At 39.2% G+C, this 27,944-nt stretch overlaps 1 protein-coding gene across 6 annotated transcripts in view; it reads right to left on the bottom strand.

Moving 5' to 3' along the window:
* The window catches only part of NCALD (neurocalcin delta), a 388,261-nt gene that overhangs the window by 152,769 nt on the left and 207,548 nt on the right, over window positions 1-27,944 (bottom strand). For 3 of the 6 annotated variants that reach the window (XM_047725827.1, XM_047725826.1, XM_047725824.1), the window contains exon 3: window positions 24,992-25,040. The exons of the other annotated variants lie outside the window; for them this stretch is intronic. The gene's annotated coding sequence lies outside the window, so the exon portion shown is untranslated. The remainder of the gene's footprint in view (window positions 1-24,991; window positions 25,041-27,944) is intronic. 6 annotated transcript variants of the gene reach the window in all.

Genomic DNA, 27,944 nt, shown 5'->3' with positions numbered 1-27,944 from the left:
TTTGATCTTAATGAAGTCCCAAAAGTTCATTTTCACTTTTGTTTCCTTTGCCTTTGGAGACATGTCTTGAAAGAAGTTGCTGTGACTGATATCAAAGAGGTTACTGCCAATGTTCTCATCTAGAATTTTTATGTAATATATTATTTTAAATAACATATATATCTTCCTGGAACATATATGGAAACTATCATTCAGGAATCTTTTGGCTACAAATAACAGAAATCCCAACTCAAACTCACTTATTCAAATAAATAACAAAACAAGGAAATATTTTGGTTCATTGAGCTGGGGAAAAAATATCCTGATGTAGGGCTGGTTTTGGAAAACAGAGGTTCACTACATCATTTGATTCTCTGAAATTCCCTTGGCATAGGCATTCTCTGCAGAGCCATTTCCACTTCAGGCTGCCGCCCTTTGGTGCAAAAAATACTCCCTGTAGGGTGCCTGGGTGGCTCAGTGGGTTAAAGCCTCTGCCTTCAGCTCAGCTCATGATCCCAAGGTCCTAGGATCAAGCCCCACATCAGGCTCTCTGCTCAGCAGGAAGCCTGCTTCCTCCTCTCTCTCTGTCTGCCTCTCTGCCTACTTGTGATCTCTGTCTGTCAAATAAATAAAATCTTAAAAAAAAAAAAAACCCTCCCTGTAGCAGTTTAAGACTACATATGTGTCCCCCAAGAAGACAGTGTCAGCACTTAGGCAGTCCCAGGTTCTGAGGCCTCTCAGATTGCCCATCACTGAATCAGTCACTATACTTTGCTGAATCACTTTGAACTAATCAAGCCTTATCCCTGGAGGTGAGGGGAGGATCATTCCAAAGAAAAATCACATGGAAGGTCATTCAGGATACTGAGAGGAAGGGGAAGAGATTATTGTGGAGGAAATCAACCAATGTCCACCACAACTTCTGACAATAGTCTGAAGATAGGTATTTGAGGATGCTTATTCGTGAAAACACAAGTTCTTGCACTATTTAAAGATGTCAACAAGAGAATGAGCTGAGGTTCAAGAGATAGTGATTACCCAAATCTTTACATTCAGCTGGACTTCCTGTTAACATCGGATTTGCTCTCTAAGAAAATAGGTCAGAATATTTCCACTGGGGGTTTCTGGGTGGCTCAGCTGGTTAAGCCTCTGACTTCAGCTCAGGTCATGATCCCAGGGTCCTGGGATCAAGCCCCACATTGGACTCCCTGCTCAGCAGAGAGTCTGCTTCTCCCTCTCCCTCTGCCCCTCCTTCCTACTTATGTTCTCTCTCTCACTCTCAAATAAAGAAATTAATTAAATAAATCTTTTTAAAAACAGAATATTTCCACTGTGTTTATGAAATACAATTTATAGTTTATGAAATGTTCTTGCATTTGATCTTCCATTCTGACATCCAAACAAACAACCCTGCAGGGGGAAGGGGGTGGCGGTGTGTGTGTGTGGGGGGGGGACAGGCATTCCCACTGGAAGCTTAGAGGGTGGGGCAGACACTGCTGGTTACCAATCCAATGCCCTGTCTACTGTTTTCCCTTACAGAACCTTGGTTTTGTTCAGAGCAGCAATTTGCCCTGTAAAAACTACAGCTAAGGATGGGCAGGTGGCATAGTTTGGGCCCTGGCCACGTAAGCTTAAGTAACTATGTGGGGCTCCCGGAAAAGGTCCTTAAAAGAGCTCTCCACTCGCTTTTTGATCTTTGCCCTTCCTCTTCTTCATGCCTGAAACATTTATTCAATGCCAGAGATAAAGACATATTTGCAGTCATGATGTGACAAGCATGAAGACAAAAGCCACATGCTGTGAAGATTAAACTGAAAAAAAGCGCCAGTACACTGGCCCTGGTTTGCCTGCTCCTGGGCTGTTAAGTGAGAGAAAAAATAAAGAGGAAGAGAGGAGAGGAGAGGGGAGGGGAGGGGAAGGGAGAAGAGAGGAGAAAAGAGAAGAGAAGAGAAGAAAGAGAAGACAAGAGAAGAGAGAAAAAATAAAAGAAAAGAGAAAAGGAAAGGAAAGGAAAGAAAAAGGAAAAGAAAAGAGAAAAAAAAGACAAGACAAGAAAAGAAAAGAAACCCCTCTATTTGGCTAAGCTACTGTGGAATGATTCTTGTTACATGCAGCTGAACACACTTTGGCTACAAGGAGGTTTTGCAAACACGTAATGACAGATCAAGGCTTAAATCCCGGGCTCTTGACTCCTTGTCCAGCGACATTGCCAATGAACTGCAGGGCATCTGCAAAAACAGAATCTGTCCTCTGCATACCATACAAACAGGCATTTTAAATTTATGCTTTCTTTCTCAACAAATAGCTTCTTTAAATGATCTGAACTGCAGTTCAAATGGTGAGGACAGTTTCATTGTTTTTGTTTTTTTGGTTTCTTTAGCTTTTTAACATGTGACAAGCACTTGGAGAACTGCTAAGACACAAATGCCTTGGCTACTGTAAAGAAGCCCATCATTTGACCAAAATTTCTTTCAAAGCTGCCTAGGGAAGAACTGGCCATCTTCCCAAATCTTGCCATGTTGGACGTTTCTTAATGGACCTTCTCAGTCACTCGGGTATAAAAGACAAAAGAGGAGATTTGGTGTCTGGCTCCGCATGTGAGGAGCTTGGAAATCACCATTCTGTCCTAACAAGTAGAATTCAATAACTCTTCTTGGGTCTGTAAGAGAGGGAAGGACACAGGGAAAACCTCTGCCCCCAAGATTGGAAAGAGGAGCAGGGGAATACAGGGAGTCTTGGCTTCCCTGGGCAGTGACTTACCCACAGAAACTGCCATAGGAAGCAGATCTGAGTTGTCATTTCTGAATTGCTGCAATCTCTGTGGGGATAACTAAAGTGCCAGGGGAACCCATCAATAAAAAAGGGGGGTCCTCACAACACTGTGAGATATACTTCCAGGACATCTACCAGATTCCCACAGTCAGTGTCAGAGGAAAACCTCCTCCAGCTTTCAGAATGCAAAGAGGGAAAGGAACCATTTTGAAATATGCCAGAGTACTCTGTTCTTTTTTTTTTTTTTTTAAAGATTTTACTTATTTATTTGAGAGAGAGAATGAGAGAGAGAGAGAGAGAGAATGAGATGGGAGAAGGTCAGAGGGAGAAGCAGACTCCCAAATGAGTAGGAAGCCCGATGTGGGGCTCGATCCTAGGACTCCAGGGTCATGACCTGAGCCAAAGGCAGTTGCTTAACCAACTGAGCCACCCAGGGGCCCCAGAGCACTCTGTTCTTAACAAAACTTGCCCTCAGAGTAAACTAGTTAACTGGAACCTAACCTGCTGGAGTGTTATGAAGACCTAACTGATGTGGGGAAGGGAAATACTAGATCCAGTCTCCTCTAGCCTTCCACTGTGGGAGAAGGGAAATACTCAACTGCAGCCCACGCTAGCCATCCTGAGAAAAGGAGGAGAAAAAAAACTAGAACATTTTGAAGGTCACAGTCCAGAGACACGCGCTCACTAAAAGACTGAGACCTAATCATAGGACCTGCAGAGTACCTCCCCTCCCTGAAAATCTCACCACCAGGATACTAAAGATCTATTTATAGCAGTTCCTATCACCTGGTACATCATGTCTGGCTATCAGGAAAAAATTACAAGGCATACCAAAAGGAAAAAAAAAATCACAATTTGAAGAGATAGTGCAAGCAGCAGTACCAGTCAAGGGTGGGAAGATGGAATTAAAAGACAACAGAGCTCTCACAAAGGATGAAATAATTCACTGAGCCAAAAGTCAAGGAGGAGCCATACCCAGAGATCAATCCCAGAGGGATTGCAAAATGTTAAAACTTGTAGAAGAAAACATGAAGAACATGTTTTGGATCTCCAAATGGGAAAGGAGTTCTTAAGGCACAAAAGCACTAATCACAGAAGGAAAGACTGATAAAATTGCCCCATTATACTATTAAGATCTTTGTTTATAAAAATGTACAACAAAGAAAGCAGAAGGCATGCCAACATCTGAGACAAGTTTGCAACAAGTCAACAAAAGACCAGTATTCATATTATATAAAGATATGTTACAAATCAGAAAGAAAAAGACAACACAATAAAAAAATGAGCAACACATCTGACATGTTGTCACAAAAGAGAAAAACAAGAATAGTAAATGTACATGTAAAAATATGAGCAAACTCATTTGTAATCAGGAAAATGAAAATTAAACTGATGGTGAGAGTAGAAGTTGATAGAAGACTTGCAAACAATTTAACCTTAACTCATGAAGCTGAATGTTTATATGCCTTCCAACTGAATAAACCGACTCTTAGCGTATATTCTCTAGAGAAATTCTTATATGTTGACCCTGGAAGACACGCACAAAATGTTTATAACAACTTTCTTTATCATAACAAAATGCTGTATTTAACACAAATATCCTCAACTGTTAAGCAATTAAATAAACTGAGTTATATACATACAATGAAATACTAGACAACAAGGAACATCAATAAATCTGAGCTATAGGCAACAACTTGGGAGAACCTTAACAGCATAATGAATGACAAAAAGCAACTATGAAGTAACTACATACAGATAGAGACCTTCCCTCCCTCCCTCCCTCCCACCCTTCCTTCCTTCCTTCCCCCCTTCCTTCCTTTTTCTTTTTTTATAAATAAGACCGAAGAATAGCAAATGCAGACAATATTTTTGTTTAGGTAAGCCCATATGTGATATATATTTTACAGTTACATATCATTTTGTCACATGTGAAGATTTGTGTAAACAGCACTGCAGTCAAGATGCAAAACTACTTATCACCCGAATGTTTATTGCAGCAATGTCTACAATAGCCAAACTATGGAAAGAACCTAGATGTCCATCAACAGATGAATGGATAAAGAAGATGTGGTATATATACAATGGAATACTATGCAGCCATCAAAAGAAATGAAATCTTGCCATTTGCGATGACGTGGATGGAACTAGAGGGTATCATGCTTAGCGAAATAAGTCAATCAGAGAAAGACAACTATCATATGATCTCCCTGATATGAGGAAGTGGAGATGCAACATGGGGCGTTTGGGGGGTAGGAAAAGAATAAATGAAACAAGATGGGATCGGGAGAGAGACAAACCGTTAGTGACTCTTAATCTCACAAAACAAACTGAGGGTTGCTGGGGGGAGGGGGGTCGGGATAGGGTGGTGGGGTTATGGACATTGGGGAGGGTATGTGCTATGGTGAGTGCTGTGAAGTGTGTAAACCTGGCGATTCACAGACCTGTACCCCTGGGGATAAAAATACATTATACGTTTATAAAAAATAATAATAATAAAAATAAATAAATAAATAAATGATGCAAAACTACTTATCGGCACACAGAATTCCCTCCTACTACCATTTTACAGGTACACCCATCCCCTCTGCTCCCACCCCTTATCTCTGGAAATCACTAATCTGTTCGCCAGCTTTATAATTTTGTTATTTCTAGGATGTTAATAAGTGGAGTCATATAATATATGTGACTTTTTTATAATGTCCTTTTGATATGTGACCTTTTGATATTTAGAGGTCATATAATATGTGAACTTTTTTTTTTTTTTAAACTGAGCATAATGACCTTGAGATCCAAGACATTGCTTGTACCCATGTGGTTGTCTGTATCTGGTTTGCTCCCTTTTATGGCTGAACAGTATCTCATGGTTTGGAAGTACCATGGTTTGTTTAACCACTCACCTACTGCAGGGCATTTTGGTTGTTTTTGGGTTTTGGTTTATTGTAAACAAAGCTGTTAGGGAAAACTGTCCTTAGGTTTTTGTGTGGATATAAGTTACTTCTCTGGGATATATGCCCAGGATAGTGACTGCTGGGTCAGATGGTTCAGTTTGTTTAGTTTTTAAGAAACTGCCAAGCTATTTTCCAGAGTGGTTGTACCAGTTTAACCACCAGCAATGTATGAAAGATTCAGTTTTCTTTGCACCTTCCACGGAGGATTCCCATCTTTTATTCCTTGATCTAATCATTTGTCCATGACCCATATCAAAGCTCCCCTACAGGAATAGAAGGAGGGATCCTAGATTCCCTGAAGACTTTCTCTCTTTCCTTCTCTTTGATGCCTGCTGGCTTTGATATGTTTAGAATAGAGCAGGACTTCATAACCTGGGGCCTGACTTCAGGGGGTCAAAAGTTTCCCTGAAATTCTATACAAAGGTTTGTCTGCATGTATTTTTCTCTAGGGAATGAGTTTCTAGCTCAGAGAGATTCAGTTTTGCCACATCTTGGCCAGTATTTGGTATTATTGCTATTTATCTCAGGCTGTTCTAATAGATGGATAGTGGTATCTCATTATGGTCTTCCTTTGCATTTCCCTAGTAGTTAGTAATGCTAAATACCTTTTCATGTGTGTATCTGCCATCTGTACATCCTCTTCAGTGAAATGCCTCTATCTTTTGAACATTCTCTAGTGGAACATTTTTATCTGTTAAGTTTGGAGTTCTAGATATAGTGTAGGTATAAGTCCTTTATCAGGTACATGTTTTGTAAGCATTTTTCTCAGACTGTAGCTTGCCTTTTCCCATTTCTTGGTATATTCTTTCAAATTAATGTTTTCGTCCTCTTTGGCTACATATACAGTAGTGCGATTACTGGATTATAGGGTAGTTCTATTTTTAACTTTTTGAGGATTCTCCATGCTGTTTTCCACAGTGGCTGCACCACTTTGCACTCCCACCAACAGAGCATAAGAAGTTCCTTTTCCTTCACATCCTTGCTCACACTGTTTCCTGTGTTTTTTATTTTAGCAATGTTGACAGGTGTGAGGTGATAGCTCACCGTAGTTTTGATCTGCAGTTCCCTGATGAGTGATGTTCAGCATCTTTTCATATGTCTGCTGGCCATCTCTTTGTCTCCTTTTCATATAAATTTTTACAATAATCTTATCTGTATCTACAAAAAATGTTCTAAATTTTTAAAAGAATTTCATTAAACCCAAATATCAATTTGAATAAAATTGACATCTCTACTATGTTGAATCTTCCAATCTATGAATATAGTATGGATCTCCATTTATTTAGATGTTATTTGATTTCTTTCATCAGCATTTTGTAGTTTTCAGCATACAAATCCTATACGTGTTATGTTAGATTTACACTTAAGTATTTTATATGTTTTCAAGCTATTATAAATGATATTGTATATTTAATTTCAATACCCATGCACACACTGCTAGTATACAGAAATACAATTGATTTTCTTTTCTTTTTTTTTTTAAGATTTATTTATTTATTTGACAGACATCACAAGTAGGCAGAGAAGCAGACAGAGAGAGAGAGAGGAGGAAGCAGGCTCCCCGCTGAGCAGAGAGCCCAATGTGGGGCTCAATCCCAGGACCCTGGGATCATGACCTGAGCCGAAGGCAGAGGCTTTAACCCACTGAGCCCAGGCACCCCTACAATTGATTTTCTATGTTTATTTTATATCCTGCAACTTAGCTGAACTCACTTTTTAGTTCTGGGTTTTTTTTTTTTTTTTTGTAGATTCCACTGGATGTTTTTCATGCCATCTGCAAATTTTATTTCTTGCTTTCGGATCTATATGTCTTTATTTTCTCTTCTTATTTTATTGTACTGTGTAGAACTTCCAGTGGTATGTTGAATAGGAATAATGAGAAAGGATATCCTTGTCTTGCTCCTGATATTATGGGGAAAGGATTCAGTCTTTCACTATTAAGTATGCTGTTAGCTACAAGTGTTTGATATTCTTAAATCAATATTAAGAAGCTCCCCTCTATTCCTATTTTTCTGAGGCTTTTTTTTAAATCATGAATTACTGAATTTTGTTGAGTAATTTTTCTGCTTCAATTAGCATAATTGTGATTTTTTTCTTTAGACTATTTACACAGTGGAGTATACTGTTGATTTTCAAATACTTTTAAAATATTATTTATTTACTTGACAGAGACAGAGAGAGAGCACAAGCAGGGACAGTGGCAGGCAGAGGGAGAGGGAGAGGGAGAAGTAGGCTCTCCTCAGAGCAGTGGGCCTGACATGGGTCTTGTCTTGATCCCAGGACCCTGGGATCATGACCAGGGCTGAAGGCAGACACTTAACCAACTAACCCACCCAGGCACCCTCATTTTCAAATGCTGAATGAGCCTTGCATCTCCAGAATAAATTCCACATGGTCAGGATATATAATTATTTGTATATATTGCTGAGTGGTATTTGCTAATATTTTATTAGGGAGTTTTGCATATATCTTCATGAGAGCCATTAGTCTCTAGTTTTCTTATGTTGTACTGTCTTTTTCTAGTGTTGGTATCAGAGTAGCCTCATAAAATGAATTAGTAAGTGTTCTTCTATTTTCTGGAAGAGATTTATAGGGTTGATGTTATTCTTCTTTAAATATTTGGTAGAATTTCCCAGTGAAACCAACAGGGTCTGGAATTTTCTGTTTTGAAAGTTTCTAATTACTAATTAAATTTTCTTAGTTATAAGGCTATTCAAATTATCTGTCTTTAATTGTGTGAGTTGTGGTAGTTGTGCTTTTTGGGAAACTGATCCACTTCAAATAAGTCACGAAATTTATATGTGTAGAGTTGTTTGACATATTCCTTTATTATTATTTTTGATGTCTGTAGGTCTGTAGTGATGGTAAGTCTTTTTTATTCCAGATACTGGTAATTTATGTCTTCTCTCAGTGTGTAAGAGGGTTCTCAATTTTGTTGTTCTTTTCAAAGAATCAGTTTTGGGTTTAATCTATTCTCTCTATACTTTTTTTTTTTTTTCAATTTTATTGAGTTCTGCTCTTTATCATTACTTCCTTATGCTTGATTTAGGTCCATTTGCTCTTTTTTGCAAGTTTTTTTAAAAATAGTTTTAGTCGGGATGAGAATTTTGATTATTAATTTGGGATATTTCCTCTTTTCCATCATATTTAGTATTATAAAATTTCCTCTTAGAACTGCTTTAGCTGAACCTCACAAATTTTGATATGTTGTATTTTCGTTTTCATTTACTCCAATGTACTTTAAAAAATTCCCTTTTAATTCCTCTTTGACCCACAAATGGTTTTAGAAATTTGTTTCAGTTCCAACTATTGAGATTTTCCTGTCCTTTTTCCATTTTTGATTTCTAGTTTGATTCCATTGTAGTCAGAGAATACATTCTGTATGATTTTGATTCTTTTAAGTTGAGGTTTGTTTTATGGCTTATGGCCTATCCTGGCATATCTTTTGTGGTGCTTGAAAAGAATATCTTTTCTGCTGTTGCTGGGTAGATTCTATGAATGTAAATTAGATCTGGCTGATTGATAGTGTTGCTGTTCTCTGTACTTGCTGGTTTTCTGTCAGTTGTTCTATGAATTGTTAAAAGAAGTGTGTTGAGATTTCCAACTCTAATCATGGACTTGTCGATTCCTTCAGATTTATCAGTTTTTGTTTCACATAATTTGCTCTACTGTTTGGTACATATTTAGGATTTGCATGCAAAGTATTATGTTTGCTACATCTTTTTGGTGGATTGATCCTTTTATCATTATGTAGTGTCCCTCTGTCCTTGATCATTTTGTTTGTTCAGCAATCCTATCTGTTCTTAATATAGCTTCTCCTGCTTTCTTCTGATTAATGTTTGCATGATATATCTTTTTCAATCATTTTACTTTCATCCTCCTATACTGTATTTGACAGTAGTTTCTTGTAGATAGCATATTGTTGGGTCATTTTTTTAAAGTAAGTTCTACACCCAATGTGGGGCTTGAACTCACAAGAGTCACATGCTCTACCAGTTAAGTCAGCCAGGTGCCCTTCCTTGGATCTTTATAAAATCTATCATGTCAATCTCTGCATTATAATTTGTATACTTAGGTCATTTACACTTAATGTAATTACTGACATGCTTGGGTTATATTCTACCATTTTATTTTTTGTTTCCTATGTTCTTTATTTTCTCTTTCCTTATTTTCATTTTTCAGCCTTTTTGTGGATATTTGAATGTTTTTTAGAATTCAATTTTTATTTATCTTTAGTTCTTTCAGTATATCTCTTGGTATAGCTTTTTAATGGTTGCTCTTGATATTCCCTTAAATATGCATAACTTGCCACAGTCCACTGCTTTCAGTATTATATCACTCCACTTAGAATCCTTACCTCCCTTTACATCCTTTTACTCTTTCTCATTTATAAAATAACTTTCTTAAATATTTCCTTTATGTACATTGATAGTCACATCAGACAGTGTTATAGTTTTTGCTTCAATCATCTAATTTAGAAAACTTAAGAGAAGTAAAATTTATTTTATTTATCCCTATTTTTACTCTTTATTTTATTCTTTCTTCCATACTGATGTTCCCTCTTCCATCACTTCCTTTTTGTTTAGAGAAATTCTTTTAGCCATTTTTTAAAGATGAGCTTGTTGGTGACACATTTCTAGGTAGTCCTTCAGCTGAAAATGTCTTGATTTCCCCTTCATTTCTGAAGGATATTTTCAGTTTGGGCTGACAGTTCTTTTCTTTCAACATGTGAAAATTTCTGCCACTTACTTCTGGCCTCCATGCTTTTTGATGGGAAATTCACTGTCATTCTAATTGTTTTTGCCTTAAAAGAAAAGGTCTCATTTCTCTCTTGCTGCTTTAAAATCTTTTCTTTGACTTTATTTTTCAGAAGTTTGACTGAAATATGTCTTAGTGTGGATTTTTGAGGGTAATCCTGTTTGGGGTTATAATCCACTTTTTGACACTACAGGTCTCTTTCTTTTGCCAAACTTGAAAACTTTCAGCAATTGTTTCTTCAAATACTTTTTTTTAGCCTTGTCCTCCTTTTTCTCTCCTTCCAGGATGTTGATGATACATATGCTATACAATTTTTATATTCCCTTAGGTCCTGAAGGCCCTGTCATTTTTTTTTTTTCCTTTCTCCCTTCCTCCATTTTCAGTCTATTTTCTCCGTTGTTCAGATTGGGTAATTTCTGTTATTTTATCTGTAAGTTCACTGATTCTTTCCTCTGTTTCTTCCATTCCATTGTTGAGCCCACCCACTAAATATTTTTCACTTCATTTATTACATTTTTCAATTTCTAGGAAGCTGAAAAAGACAGAAAATTTTTAAAGAACACAAAAATCAAGCCAAAACATTTTTTTTTTTGAAGTTGCAAAAGGAAACAACTCTTTTCTGCTTCCTACGAAATGAATACATTGATGTACAGACAAGGAGTTCAATGTCCATGCAGATTGATAAGGTCTTGCTTTTATTCAACACCCCTCTTGAGAACATGTCCTGAGGGTTTCTCTCCAGAGCAATGTGGCTGTTCTGGGCATAAGTGACAGCCAGAGACAGGGCAGGCAGTTGAAGCAGGAACAAGCAATGCTTTAGTATTAAGCTGTAACATACTACAGTACTATGGTGATATAGAGCTTTCTTCCTCTGGCCTTTGCAATCCTAACTCTACCCCTTCTTATTTTAACCCTTTCCTCAGATCCTTTACTCTTTGCATGGATTTTTACATTTTTCTCTTCCCTGGCATCATCTTCCTCTAGCATCCTTCTTGTTTACCTGGTTTACCAACACTTTTTACCTGTTTTAACTTTTACCTGTTTACCAATACTTTTTGTGTGTATTATGACATTTTGTGCATGTGTTGACCCCCTGACCCAGCTCCTTGACTGGGGCTCTTGCCTGGCTAAACACCACCTACACATTTTAATGGGTTCACTTTACCAGTGCTTGTGGAATACAGATCTTTATTTCTTCTCTTCAAGGTGGGGGTGGGGGAAATTGAATTTCAAGGTCCAGAGCCTCCTCTCTCTAGGGGATGTTTCTATGAGATCACCAGCTGCTTCCTGTACATGCTCCTTCCATCCCAAGCCCAGCAAGTGGAGGCAGGAAGAGAAATGGGTGGGAGGACAAATTAACACTGAAAAGCTTGATAAATACTAATAGCAAATACTAAAAATAACTAGGCAGAAGTAGTCTACTTTTAGGAATTTCATTTGTGCCTTTGTACTGGGGACGAGGAGGAGGGAGAGAAAGAGGGCTGTGGAAAAGGGGCTGGAAATGTTAATGTTCTCTGGAGGTGGAGGCACTAAGAGTTTTCCTGGGCAGGCAGCACCACCCCAACCCCTCCCTGAAATAACTTTCTCAGCTTTCTCAGGCTTCCACAGTTCTGCAAATGGCTCCCTCCTTGTGCTGCAAATGGCATGCCTGTTCTTGACAGCAGAGAGGAAAAGCAGCTAAGAGGTTACAGGCTGCTTTGCTCCTCAACTTCATGCTCTCCCAGCTGTAGAATAGTCTGGCCATATTTTGACCTCAGCTCCCTAGAGTAGAGGGTGGTTGGGATCAGTACTGTGTCACTTGTATGTCTCTGAGTCCCTGGTATGCTGGGTGTGACATGACACATGGTGGATACAGGATCTCACAGACTAGGAATTCCACATGTTCCCCCAAAATGACTTTTATATAACATGAGGTAAATAAATGGTTCCCACTTGGATGAATTATATGCACTTTTGGGCTCTGCATCATATCTGTCCCATGCAATTAGCAAACAGGGAGTATCTTGAGCCTGAGTTTTCCCTCGTGTTCCCCTAATCCTTCCTCCATAATATGTACTCTCAATAGCACAATCAGACAGCAGAAAGAAATAAAAGCCTTCCTTCCTCTTCCCTACTCTCAAAATTTCCACATCTTTATCTCCCCCTCCTTCTTTCATGACTTGGATGAGGAGGGAGCATCCTCCATACAAAGGTTAATCCCTCCATTTATGTCCTGATTCTCCCCTTCAGCATCATCCACAGCTTACTCCATTCCTTAACCCCATCACCCCTCTTACATCTTCAGAATGCCACTACCCTGGGCTCTTCAGAGGCTGGAAAACAGCCCTGGCCTTTCTAATCCTGAAAACCTGTCTTCTATTTTGTTTTGTTTTGTTTTTTTACCATATCATATCTCCCTTCTGTTCTCCATCACAATTTCTAAAAGAGTCATCTACATGAATTATTTCCATCTCCCTTACTTTACTCCTTAACCCTTGTAACCAGACCTCCATCTGCTTTCTCAAAGGTTCCTAATGAGTTTCATGTTGCCAAATGCAATGGCCTTGACCTTTTTGTTTAGCTCTTTGGAAACCCACTCTAACCTTTGATTTTGTGATAGTACAATATCCTAGTTTTCCTGGGATCTATCTGTCTACTCCTAGGCTCTTCTACTATCTCCTCCTCTTCTGACCATTCCATAATTATAGGCCATCCCCATAGTCAAAGGTTGCCAGATTTAGCCAATAAAATACAGAACATTCTGTCAAATTTGAATTTTAAACCAACAACATATAAATGTTTTTTAGTATTGGTATGCTAAATATTGCATGGAATATTCTTATACTAAAACATGATTCTTTGTTGAACTGAAATTCAACCTTAACTGAGCATCCTATATTTTATCTGGCAACTCTACCATAGTTGTTTCTTCAACACTCATCTCCTCTCTCTAACTTCCTCCCTTAAGATGTTTTTGATGCCCAGGCTTCAAAGATTTTCTTTCATCATATAATTTCTAAACTTCCATCTCCAGCAGTTTCCTCCCTCTCTCTTTCTCTCTCTCTCTCTCTCTCGTGCACTCCTCTGTTTTCTCCTGGATATTTTATAATATATACAATTCATTTTATGTAAAACCAAACTTAGTATTTTTGACCCTAAAACCTACTTCTCTGCCTGGCTTCTCTATTTCTACTAATACCTTCTCTACCCTCTCAGTCACCTCAACTCCAAATCCAGAACCCCTTCCTAATCAAGTACCTGAATATTGGTTAATTTTACTACTCTCACTAGCACTCTCAGATCTGTCTTTCTTCTCATTCCCATGGATACAACTAACTAGAGGCCCATGTCATCTCTGGGGACTACAAGGCATACTAGGCTACTGAAATTGCCTTCTGATTAGTCCCCTTACTTCTATTTTCATCCACCCTCCATCTCTCCACACTCAGTTAACATCCTAACTAAAGCACAGGTATGGATATGCCATTTCCTTGATCAAGGAATTTTCTACTGGCTCCTGGTTAAAGTTCAAACTCCCTAGCCAGCATTCAGAGTCTTCCATAAGTTGACCTTTCTCTTCTTTATCTCCCTGTTGTCTCCTATATGCACCCCAATCTTAAGGCACATCAGAACACCATGTCTGAGGCTTTCCTATCCCTGCTCACACTCCAATTTATAAGTAGACTACTTTGAGGGTGACTCTTAAATTTCCTGCATATAGAGATGCTCACTAAATGCTTGTTGAATATGTGAAGTCAGTTATCCATATTAACAAAAATGAAGTAATTAAATCCAAAACCATTTATGTGATAATACTAATGAATGCATTTTTCAGCAAACCCATTTTTCCCTTCTACCAGTTATGGGAAATATCAAACTCTCATAAACATCTCATGCCTTGTGATGTCAAGTCACAACTAGACTCTCACAGAGGACCCAGAGGGGCACAGACAGACATAGATCTCACCCACTCTTTGCTGTCTCTCTTGATTTACTTTTTGATCTCTGATACCTTCCCCATTTCCCCCAGTTCTTACAAATGAAAGATTATAATATTTTCTGTAAATGTTCTTGAATTCTCTGTCACATAAATTTCCAAATGACTATATTCTAAACTGTTACCAACCCCACATACTGATCCAACAACATTTGATTGCTTTACAAATCTAAATCAGAGGTCCACATCAGGCTAGATCTTTTTTTTTTTTTAAATTTATTTGACAGAGAAAGATCACAAGTAGACAGAGAGGCAGGCAGAGAGAGAGAGGAGGAAGCAGGCTCTCTGCTGAGCAGAGAGCCCGACGTGGGACTCAATCCCAGGACCCTGAGATCACGACCTGAGCCGAAGGCAGTGGCTTAACCCACTGAGCCACCCAGGCGCCCCCACATCAGGCTAGATCTTAAATATGTTCAGGTTTGCAAACCATATGGTCTCTGTTGCAACTACTCAACTCTGGCATTGTGGCCCCAAAGTAGCCACTGATGACACAAAAACAAATGAACAGGTCTGTGTGCCAACAAAAGTTTACCTACAAAAACAGGCAGTTGGCCTGTGGGTCATTGTTTGATGATACCCCCCCACACACACCTCAATCACACTTCTGATGAACCATTTAGTTCATGTTTTCTTTCCAAACTGTATTTCACTGTGGTAATCTCTTAATTGGAAAGAAGCCTGGGATTTTACCTGATACAGCTTCCTCCCTCCCCACAATTATACTGAAACCAAACTCGAGACCCCAAAGTGGGTGGGGGAAATACAAAGTGGGAACCTGAAGCCAGCTCTGGGACTTTCTTCTCAGCCCAGTGGATATCACCCCAGGGTGAGGACAGGATGAGGCAAGTGGGGTGAATAGCATACCCTCTTTGGGCACAAATCTTAAAGAGGCACCAAAAAACCTCAGTAATCAAAATACATAATACTTTAATGCAATATTTTAAAAACCAAAAACATCCACAATGAACAAAGCATCAACATTTTAAGTAAAGACATGATCACTATTACTGATTTTTTTCTTTAGTCTCGGGCTCTAACATGGCTCTGCATAGCACTGTTTCTGATCCTATCTTTATTTAAAATGTTGATATTTTGTTCATCATGAATTTTTTGCATTAATTTTGATTTAAAACATAATGTATTCAACATTATTTATCTAGATTATGGAGTTTTACAATGCCCTCTTCAATTTTGTACCAAAGTGACTGCCATAGTCGCCTCCCTCCCCATCCCTTAGAATCAAGCCCATGTAGCCTTTTGCACTATCAAAGTCCATGCCCATTTCAGAGAATGATGTACATCTCTTTAATGTTACCTTTCAACTAGGTCATTCCTCTTGGCTGCTTTGATACCATTTTAGTTACTGGATCTGCCACATATACAGGTGGATTTGAAACATGTGGAAAACCTGGTACCAGACTCTAGAGTCACTATTTTTTTTTTAAAGATTTTATTTATTTATTTGACAGAGAAAGAGGGAACACAAGCAGGGGGAGCAGGAGAGGAAGAAGCAGGCTTCTTGCTGAGCAGGGAGCCTGATGTAGGGCTCGATCCCAGGACCCTGGGATCATGACCTGAGATGAAGGCAGTTGCTTAACGACTGAGCTACCCAGGCACCCCTCCAGAGGCACTTCTTAAGAGACATATTAAGATGACAGGGAACTAACACATACCAAGTGCCAAGTGGTACTGTGCTAATGAACTTTATATGCATCATTTCATTTAATCTTCATGACAATCTCATGAGGTTTGATTATATTCTTTTGTATTCATGATGAAACAGAGGCTCAGATAAAATGAGATTATAGAAAATGCTAAAGCCAGGCTGAAGCTTTCTGCTACCTCACATTATCTGTCATTCTGCACATGGTTAAGGTACTTTCATGCCTTCCTACCTTATATTTGCACAGAACCACTCTCATTTATAAAGAGCTTTCACATGCTTCATCTCATATGAGCTTTATTGTAATCGTAGGTGAAAATCTTATATTTTAAGGATATTTATTTATTTATTTAGAGAGAGCATGAGTCAGAGGGAGGGGGGCTGGAAGGACAGAGGGAGACAGAGACTCTCAAGCAGATATGGCGCTTGATCTCATGACCCCGAGATCATGATCTGAGCCAAAATCAAGAGTCAAGACACTGAACCGATTGAGTCACCCAGGTGCCCTGAAAATCTCATATTTTAGATGTGCTAGACATCAAATACATTATATGAGTGAGAACATATTCAGAAACATTAAGTGACATAACACAAGGTCATCAGCTAATAAGTGGCAAAACTAGAATTAAAACCCCAGATTCTCTGAGGTCTGGTGAGTTTTCATTATATCCTTCGTAATCCAGAGGAACACACCCAACATGGGTATCTTTGACCCAATGTTATCCATGTTCAGATCTCATGAGTAACCTAAGGAACAGTATCTGGGAAATAGGAAGAAATTAGCACATGTGGGAAGAAAGCTATAAAGTATGGAGTACTATCTATCCTGATGAGGAAGGTCTGGGTCTGAAAAAACAGAGGCATCAGAAACAGAGAAGTTTACCTATGTGCTCAGGGGTTTAAAGCAGTATAGGGGACATTAGGAGCCTCTGGAAGGATGGCACCATGAAGAGGCTCAGAAGGGCAACATCAACCTTCGCTGGCTTCTCCTCTGCCAAATGTCATTCCTCTTGGGCCTAGGAGCCATTGTAATTATAATCAAAGCAACTTCTTTTTTTTTTTTTTTAAGATATTATTTATTTATTTGACAGACAGAGATCACAAGTAGACAGAAAGGCAGGCGGGGCGGGGGTGGTGGCAGGCTCCCTGCTGAGCAGAGAGCCCAATGTGGGGCTCGATCCCAGGACCCTGAGACCATGACCTGAGCTGAAGGCAGAGGCTTAACCCACTGAGCCATCCAGGCACCACTCAAAGCAACTTCTGTTCAAATGCCCCAACCTTTCCAGATTCCACGCTACAAGAAAGCAAAGGAATAATTTCCAACTTTCAGTTGCTCCACATGCCACCATGATTTTGTGATCAAGAGGAGCATCACACAAGACACTGTGGAGACCATTCAGATGGGGGAGAAAAATCAGACCAAAGGGAGGACAGGATACAGGAGCAGAGGAGAGGGGCACAAGACATTAGGACATCATTTCCAACCCAAAGCTGGGGACAAAATGGCAGGCACTCCATTTTGGAAAGAAATCACATTTCATGTTACTCCAGGCAACTTCCAAGGAGGCATCAGCCCACATGAGAAGTCACACCTGATATTATATCTCTATAACAAGATGCACAACGGGCACTCTCAAGTGTTTAAAATACTTGAAAGTGCAAAGTTTCACAGTCAGTCACAAGTTCATAAGAGCTACATGCTTCTTTCATTGGGGAGAGGCTACACCGTGCTGGGATTCCAGAGGGCAACATGGCTTCCCCACTCTTCAAAATAGAACAGCTCAAACCATCCTCTGACAATTTTAACTTCAGAGGAACAGAAAACACCCCAGGCAGAGAGTGAAAGACCAATTTTGTAAACAGCAGGATGGCAAGGTATAAACAAGAATGGAAAGAAAACATTCAACTTAATAAAAAAAAAAAATTGCAATTGACAAGGATAATAAGATGGGAATAAATTCACTCTCAAATATCATGGAACAACAAAAGCTCAGAGAAGTGTTAAATCACAAGCCAGGCGGCTGGAGGAATTTACAAGGATCCATTCCCATCTGCCAACTCGTCCCTTTTGGCACCAGGCAGGATGGCACAGACTCCTCTTCCAGTTTCACAAGCTTGGGGGTTGTTTTTTGGTTTTGGTTTTTCCTTCCATGCAGCACAACCAGCATTTTCAAGGCTGGTGCAACTTTCCCAAGTCACATCTTTCTTATTCTCTGACCTCACAAACGAAGTTGCTTTGGAGAACCACACACCACAATATTTCCATCTTTCATTTGACTGAATCATGTTCTTGCATGCAAGGAAAATATGTTCACATATTTATATTAAATCATAGTAAATCTTTTATATAATCACTTGTGTTGTTGGAAGACGTAATGCAGCCAAACGCCAGCATCTTCCATCCTTTCAGCCATTCTACCAGTAATTAAGCGCTGAACACATACTCTCAACAGTGGCCTAGGGGTAAAAGAATGAGTTGGGTCCTGGCTTTAAGGACCACACAATCCAAGGAAGAGACAGACTCAAAAATAAATAATTCAGAGAAGGGGTGAAGCTCCCTTAACCCTCCTCTGATATTTTTTCCACTCCCCAGCAGTCTGCTTCCAAGCCAAATATGCCTCTGTAGGCCAAGTGATCAGAGGATTGAGTAGCTATGGCTAAGCAAGCACAGATAGATATTGAACAGACTCATGTTTTCCTGTGAGGAAAGGAGGTCCTTTCTAGAAAGTTCTCTTTCATCTTCCTCCACCTCCATCAATGCTTTGCTCTACAAACCTGTTCTCAACCTCAGACCTCCAAACTGCCTTGTTGGACTTACAATCTTCCCTAGCTCTAGTTATTATTATCGATGGCACCCGTGTCACGCATACTTATTATATGCCAAGAATGGCCCATATAGTAGCTTGTTGAACTTTCATAAAAACCTCAGGGTGGGCTTCGTTTTTGTTTGTTTGTTTTAAGACTTATTTTTAAGTAATCTCTATACCCAACGTGGGGCTCAAACTTACAGCCCTGAGATCAAGGGTCACACGCTCTACTGACTGAGCCAGCCAGGCATCTCTCAGGATGGGCTTTGCTATCCTGGTGTTACAGAGGACAGAAATGAACCTCAGAAAAATTTGGGGACTTGCACAAGGACATAAAACTGATCAGTAGAAAAACTGAGATTAGAAGGCAGGACTGTGTGATTAGACAGGTTCTTAAACAATGCACTAGTCTGCCTTGGCAGGCATGCGTAGTCCGACTCCCCTGCTAGGTTATTCACACTGTAAGGACAGAGGTTAGCACTTCCATTTTTTTAACAGTCCCTAGGCAGGGTGGGACTATGAGCAGGCAGAGTTAGGCATCTGCTTGTGTGATGTGATTTAAGGGAAGCTGGACAAGGATGAGTTAAAAATATATCCACCATTGCCCAGCACAATGCCTGGACTTTCACCACCGGAGGTACATTACTTTTGGCCTGAAGTTTTTCTGGTCTCCAGGGTTGCTTTATTAGAACATGATTGCCCTAAGAGGAGTCATACTCAGCTGAGATCTCAGTGAGGGTCAGGGCCTCAGAGCATGAGTCACAGGAGTAATGCCCAGAAAGGAGACTGGCAGCTCCAAGAGGGTACAGTGGTCCTGAGGGGACAACGGGAGGTTCTGAAGACAGGAGTGGGCATTTTGTTGGGCTGGGCCCCCAGCAAGGAGGGAGGCAAATGGAAGCTGTATAATTCCTTTGGTTTGAGGAAACACCATTTGATCAGGTCTAAGAGTTGCAGGCATGGGGCATGGTGGCCGGTGGGCATCAAACACTCAGGAACCCGCGCCTTGTGAAGTCATAAAAGACAAGGCAGTGGAATCCTTGCCCTCAAAGAGCTTATAGTCTCTCTGTGGAAGGTAACTGTCAATAGCAAACAATGGGTATGTAAGACAAGACAGGAATGACCAAGCACAGATATATACGTGTAACAGGAAACCGGGGAAAAGAAGATCTCAGTGTGGAAGAAGGCAGTTTCAGCTTCATTTGGGGTACATGGGGCCCCCAGAGCAGTACCAAATAAAGAGATTGAATGACTCGGCGAGAGCCTAGCTTATGCCAAAAGACCAAGTCGGCCACAACCAATTGCTACCTCACCCCTCCAAACCAGGAAGTCCGCCCCGGATTTGATCACCATGAGGCACAATGATGTTAGGATGATCTAGAAACAAAATCTGAAAACAGTTCTAATGTACAGAGATACTATTTAGAAAATATATTACTGCAAGTTAAGTCCAGCTTTTTAAATGAAAAGATCTAATGGTTGCTCCAATCGTAATAAATAAATCCAGAATTTCAGTAATAGGTGAAAGTATCAGATTTATATATTAAAACAGATGGCAAAGGCAAGTCTCAGTCTTTCTGAAACTGAGGGAAAGAGAGCGATGACCACCATGGGCCAACAACTTTGGCAAATCCCAAGACCTTCCACTGAATTCAGCTCTGATAAAGAACGGCTTTATCCTGTGACCTTCCAGCAAACGCCAAATGCTCTTCTTCTGGGCTTTCACTGAATACTTCCTTCACAAGCAGGAAAGGTTACTTCTATTTACTCTAACTTATTTGTTATTTTTTTTTTTAAAGATCCCTTTATTTAATTCTCACAAAGAAAACAACCCGAAGGAAGAAAGGAAGAAAGCAAGTAAACTTTGACCTTTCTATGCTAAATGAGTGATTTTTACCGATAGCTACAGGTGATTATGTTCTCACCCTGCTGAATCACACCCTTTGTATACCTATCCCAAGAGAAACCAAGAGCTACAGCCTAAGGCTTGCTTGTGAGCCAAGCAGTGAAAAGAAAACAAAAGAGGTAGAAAGACGTGAAAAAGAGGTAAAGGATGCGAGAAGAGAAACCACAAGAAATCCCTCCTCCTTCGAATTTCTTAACTGAATTATTGCAATATACATACTTCCTTTTCATTTCAGCTTGGTTGCTAATAAGCCTCCTATCCACAAATTGCCTGTTTTCAAGGCAGCTGCATATTGGAGACACAAGCAGCAAAGGTCTCTGGCTCAGTCTGCTAATAGGTTTGTATCGATCTCTGTGGAGATGCACAGACCCAGCAATCGCATGATACAAACCCGCAGTTAGAAACGGGATCTAACAAACGATACGTGTGCTTTATTTCCAGATGTAAGCAGCAACTTGGCAACTATTGCTCCAATGCCAAAAGGCTAGGATTTCTGGAACATTTAGTGTTACAAGGGGCAATCAGAAAAAAAAAAAAAAATTTTATTGTCCAAATTTCTGAAAATCTGGGTGGTGATTACAGCACTGGAGCAAAATGAAATACCAGTATTTCTGTATATAATATTTTATGAGAAAAGGATTCAGAATCCAGAAAAACGAAGTCAGGGAAAATGAATATTTAATATATTTAAAATACACAAATTTTAAGCATCATGTAAAGCGTAAAAATTACTACCTAAACAATATCAACCTATTAATAATTATTAGTAAACCAAATTTAAAAACATAAGTATTAAAAAACTACAGTCTCAAAAAAGATACAAATTAAGTCATGAAATGTTGAAAATGAGATCATATTATTTAAGCTTTCATGAGAGTTCTTAAAATGCAAAAATATTGTTGAAATTTTGTCCAAATTTCTTCACTGCTAATAAAAAAGAAAACACCAGTTAGGAAAATGTGATGTATTTATGAATGATCTCCAAATATATTTTTCTGGCTCCTTCAGCTTGAATAACTGGAACTCTCATTTGATAACTTTGAGGAATATTTTTAAATTTTGCAGAATATTTTAAAACATAATTATGTGGTGGGGGAGGGGGTGGGGATGAAATGTATTTATGTCCTTCAAGATGTAGTTTACTTGAAAATAAGAAGCCAGCCTTTGCAGTTTGTTCTCTTCTTCAGTTTGCTCATCTATGCCCAGCTGCTGGATCTGTTTCAAAACTCTCCTGTGGTAGTGGATATGTTCTAAGGCGATCCCCAACGAGCCAGGCCCTAGTGTTATCCTCTCCTCTAGGGAGAAGGCAGAGCCTGTGACTTGCTTCTAGCCGATGGACTATGGCAAATTCTACGGGAGAGTAGCTCCCTTGATAAGATTACATTATGCAAGTCTCCACCTTAATAGACTTGAGTAAGAGATTCTCCTGCGGGCTCTGAAGTCAGCTACCCTGAGAGAGGCAGGCAGCCCCATGGCTAGGAACTGTGAGCAACACCTAGGAGATGAGAGCACCCAGGTGACAGCAAGAAGACGGGGACCTCAATCCTCCAACCTTAACTGAATTCCACCAACAAGCACATGAACTTGGAAGAAAAAAGCTCCCAAAATGACCATAGCATAGTCAACCTCTTGATTATACCCTTATGAAACCTGGAGCAGAGGACCCATCCAGATTCCTGATCCAAAGAAACCGTGGGATAATAATTATGTGTTCAATATATAACTAATGCACAAATCATAATCCACTTGGAGCTCCAAAAACTGTTATTCTTGGGGAAAAAAAAAAGTTTGTGTTGCCAATTGTTATCTTCTTCCTCCACTTGGAGATAGCAGAAATATAGTAGAATGCTTTAGAGATATGTCTACCTTTATCTAATTCAAAATGTTAATGTGGAATATAATTCTCTGTGTAGGATTCTCAAAATATAAATTAGTTAAATTCAGTATTTTTCAACATGCTATTATTTTGGTACTTAGAAAATGGAGAGTACACTTCCAAACCAGTTTTTTTTTATGTGCACACTTATTTTTTTAAATAAATGTTTTATTTCAAACAGCTTTAGATTTGCAAAATTATCAGTATATGAAGAGTTCTTGTATATCCCTTACTCAGATTTTATCATTAACATCTTACATTACTATAGGACATTTTTTCACAATTAATGAACTAACACTGATATACTATTAACTAAACTCTATAGTTTATTCAGATTTCCTTGGTTTTTACCTAATGTCCTTTGTATGTTCAAGGATCCCATCCACAATGCCACATTTACAGTTAGTGGTCTTGTCTCCTTAGGCTTCTCTTGGTTGTGACTGCCAGTATTTTTAATGACCTTGGTAGTTTTGGGGAATAGTAGTCAGGTATTTTGTAGGATGTACCTGTACTGAAATTTGTCTTGTGTTTTTCTCATGAGGAGAGTAGGGTGAGGTGTTTTGGGGAAGAGGACCAGAGGTAAAGCATCAGTCTTATCACACCCTGTGAAGGACATAAGATGACCCATCACTGGGGATGTTAATCCGGACGACCTGGCTTGAGATAGTGTTTGTCAAGTTCCTCTGTGGTATGTGGCTCTTCTCCAGCCCCCATCCCACCCCTTTCCTACTGTACTCCTTGGAGGAAAATCGGGGTGTGCAACCCCCATGGGGAGTCATCCTTTACCTCCTGGAAAGCGGAGTAGCTACATGGAGTATTTGGAATTCTTCCACGTGGGAGATTTATCTATTCTCTTCATATGTATTTTTTTTTCTTAAGATTTCATTTATTTATTTGTCAGAGAGGCAGAGAGAGTACAGGCAGGCAGAATGGCAGGCAGAGGCAGAGGGAGAAGCAGGCTTTCCGCGGAGCAAGGAGCCTGATGTGGGACTCGATCCCAGGATGCTGGGATTATGACCTGAGCCAAAAGCAGCCGCTTAACCGACTGAGCCACCCAGGCGCCCCTATTCTCTTCATATATTGATCTAATTATTAATATCTGAATATATATTGATTTTATGCTTTGGGTTATGCCACTACTTTATTCTGTTGCTCGAAGTGTTGTGGCTTTGGTGGTTGGGAGTACTTTTGTTAACTCCTATGTCCTTGTGACATACTTTGTGTCACACTGTTGTGAGGTGTTTTTTGCTTTGTTTTGTTTTTCATTTTTCTTTTAGCATTACCTTACTTTCTGGTACTACAAGATTCTCCAGGCTCATTCTGTGTATTTCTTGCCTTAGTCCTAAATCAGCTATTTCTCCAAGAAGCTTGGGTTCCTTTTATTGGAAAATAGTATTAAAAGCAAGATTTGGGTGGTAGGTGTGTTTATTGCTACTGAGGTGTCATTGCTTCTAGGCCAAACCAATTTTTCAGTCTCTAGACATGGGACCTTGGAATGTTCCTATATGCATCATGTATTTTAATTTATTCAACATTTTTACAAAGATTACTATGTGTCAGGCATTATTTGAAGCCTTTTGCAAATATTAACACATTTAATCCTTGTAAAAACCTCTGATCAAGATAGGTAGTATTAGTAGTCCCATTTTATAAATGAAAAACCTGGGATACTGAGAGGTTTAAACATGAGGCCAAAGTCATACAGCTAGTAAGTGGCAGAACCAGGAAATGAACCCAAGCACCTTGTTCCAGATTTGGGGGAATAACCAGCACACCACATTGCCTCACAGTGGCAAGGACCTCATGGAGCAGCGGATTAATGGATGAATGAGTCCACCTACATTCTTCTCCAACCAATACCTATTATGTGCCCATTAGGTGCTAAATTCTGGGCTAGATGTTAATTGGCTTAATGCCATTTGAGATACTTTCTTGGGCTGCAGCCCAATTTAAAATGAAGGAAGAGGCTTTTGTAATGTCTCCTCCCCTGAGAGGACTCTGGCAGCTGCGAAGGATGAAGATGGTGAAATGAAACCACTCCACTCAGGGGCTGCAAATACACTTTCTTCAGCTATAGGTAATATCCCAGGGTGAAAGGCAGTGCCTGCTTTATTTCGTACCTTCCCAGTATCTTTTCCGCAAATGTTAAAGAAAAGGTTTATTATCTTTTCCTATATATGAAACACCCAGTCATGATGCCACCGTTCACTGATAAAATATTTGAAACTGTCTTTTGTGAAAATCATTGAACAAAACTGAGATTTCTATTGACAGCTGACTGAAAGAAAATTTTAAATGTACACTACTTTATGACAGTCACTAATGGGTGGTTCCCAGAGACCAAGCCGAGATAATCTGAAAGGAAACAGGCAAAATAACCATGCTGAATGGAAGTATCTGCAAGGATTACAATATTATTTTTCCCTGTACATTTAGTGGCAGAGCTCTGTGAAGCGTCTCATGGCTTTAGTTGCCAATAACAGGTTTTGGGAACGGGAAGACAGGAGAGATGGAGATGGGTTTGGCAGAAAGGACTCACCTAGAAAAGAAGGTGGAGGCTGACACAGTGGGGAATCTTGCACTGACCTCTTGCTGATATTTATAAATTCCTTGGAAGAGGACACGGATTCAAGGGAAGGGATAGTCAAGAATATGGACCTTCATTTTTCAGGTCAGAGCAAGGATCAAAAGAGCCATCTTCGAGATGTACCAAGGGTTAGGGGTATTCCAAAAAGAATTAGCAAACCCAGTGCCTTAATGCTACAATAAGAAATCACAATATAATAGGTCAATAAATGGGAATAATGTAGTGATTAGATTCATAGTTCAGGGGAAAGGAATAATCAAAGGGTTTAGTCTGTGAGGAGCCAACTGAGTTCGGCTGAGTGGGTTTGATTGGGAAGACTTCAAGGAGGGGGTGTGATGCCTTGAATCCCTTTGCCAATGGCCATGGGAGAGGGGTGGTCTCTCAGATTTTGTTTCTGGCATTTACAACCTCTCTCTGATTTAAAAAAAAAAAAAAAAAGTGCATTTGGGTATCTCTGGGGGTACCAGTATAGACAATGTAAGTAGTCCATCAGATATAGTTTCAAAACTATCAACAGGGTCAAAGCCCTCTTGGGAAACTCACATCAATTAATTCTTAAATATCAAAGTATCACTTTTATCAGGAATTGGGCAATTGTTTGGATTTCTAAATAGCATCCTTTTTTAATTTAAAATATTGTAATAATTCAAGGAAAAGGTGTTCCGACTGACATGTTAGAAAAAAAAAATATTCTACCAATTTCAGTGTATTTGATGATATACCAATCATTGCAAAATGTATCTGTCAATATACCAAGGACTCATATTCCTGCAAGCATTTAACAAACTATTGAATATACTTAAACCAGAACTAGGAGTTTTACCAAAGAGTTAATAGATTTGTCCTTTCGAACATAGACTAGAGGCAAAATATTTCAGTGTAAGGACCTCAAGCAGGTTATTAAACCTCTGGATGTTCCACAAATAATAGTTATAATGTTATTCTTAGTGCCAGCAATATAAGAATTCTGATCTAAGATAGGTTCTTAATGTTTTTCTTACATATAATAACCTACACACTTTAATAATACAGATATTTAGAAGAGACTTTGGTTTAATAACATGTAATCTTTCCAAGCATGATTTTTTTTTAAGATTTTATTTATTTATTTGACAGAGATTACAAGTAGGTAGAGAGGCAGGCGGGGTGAGGGGGATGTGGAAGCAGGCTCCCCACTGAGCAGAGACCCTGATGCGGGGCTCAATCCCAGGACCTTGAGATCATGACCTGAGCCAAAGGCAGAGGCTTAATCTACTGAGCCACCCAGGCACCTCTCCCAGCATGTTTTTTTTAACTGGAAATAAAAAATCTGTGAAATGGCTTTTATATATTTTCCTTTATCTCATAGTTACTTTGTTGACATACAAACAGATTACAACTGTAAAGGGGTATTTTATAGGTTTTCATTGTTAGGATGTGGAATCTAGTCAACATGAATTCACAGTGTTTTACATTTTGAAATATAGTTGACTCCATTTCAGACTTTCCGATTTTACTGAAACAACAACAACAAAGGACACTTGGTTACAATGGCAAGGTAGATAAATGAGCAGTTACTAGAGCTGACCTGGCATAGGACACCAACAGCTGTCGTTAGTATCAGAGTGGACAGGCCATTAAAGACCAAGCTTGTTGGAGGCATCTCAGTCAGTTGGGCTGAGACCAGGAGAAGAGAACATCACATGAAAGGTATCAAAAGCTCTGCTTATTCTCTAGGCCCCCAGACAACTTTCATTGATCTGCGCACAGGAGTACATTGAAACAGTCTGTCTTACCTAATTTTTCTCAGAGATTGCTAAAACAATGCTGGAGGTCGGGTGTGAAGGTAGATAGGAATGCAGCTGTAAATAATGAACAGGGTATAGAATCTATTTTTATATAATAGCAGCTTTCGTTGAGACATACATAAGGGAAATTTTGTAGATTACATACATATCTTGCTAATTTAAATGATCGCTTCAGGGAAACAAGGAGATAAGGTGCAAAGGACAGGAATTCCGGAGTCTAGTCCCGACTTGGCCATTACTAACAGTCGCTTACTATTACTAGGCCTCTTTATACAGAAAAGCACAAGTATTAACTCTAAAATCCCTTTCTGACATCCATTTCAAGTTGGCCCTTACTTTTCCTATAAGAGTTCCATCAGGAAGTTTATGGTTGATGAGCAAATAAATACAGATGTAGCCAAATTTGGTTTTTCAGAAGCTTGAAGTGAATCTTCTTTTAATTGTGTCAGTGCATGAAATAGTTACTTTATGTATTTGGGGTTGCATATACAAATTTCAAGGCTTATGATATGAATGTCAGAGAACATTCGGATAAAAACTGCTTTGAAATGTTTTAAGTGTTGTATGAGGATACTGTTCAGTTACCAACACCAGTATTTCTTTAACTATCTTATCCGTCAGCCCTAACATCCACTCACGTTAATGATGAATAAAATGGTTTCTGGTCTCAGTGTCGGTATCTAGTTTTTCAGATGCCAAAACATAGCATTTTCACTGAACAGTATATTGTGACATGAACTTGTAAATAGAATCAAATAGCTCTTTACATTTTCATTTTAATATGATTTAATAAGTCTAGTAATTTGAATATCAGAATCCAACCCTCATTTTCCTCAGGAAGTGGAAAAGGCTTAATATTTATTCATCTGGAAAAAAAAATGTGCC

Source organism: Lutra lutra, chromosome 4, assembly GCF_902655055.1.
Source record: "Lutra lutra chromosome 4, mLutLut1.2, whole genome shotgun sequence".
Lineage (NCBI taxonomy): Eukaryota > Metazoa > Chordata > Mammalia > Carnivora > Mustelidae > Lutra > Lutra lutra.
The sequence above is the reverse complement of the archived record's forward strand: the minus strand, read 5'-3'. Positions and strand labels throughout refer to the sequence as shown.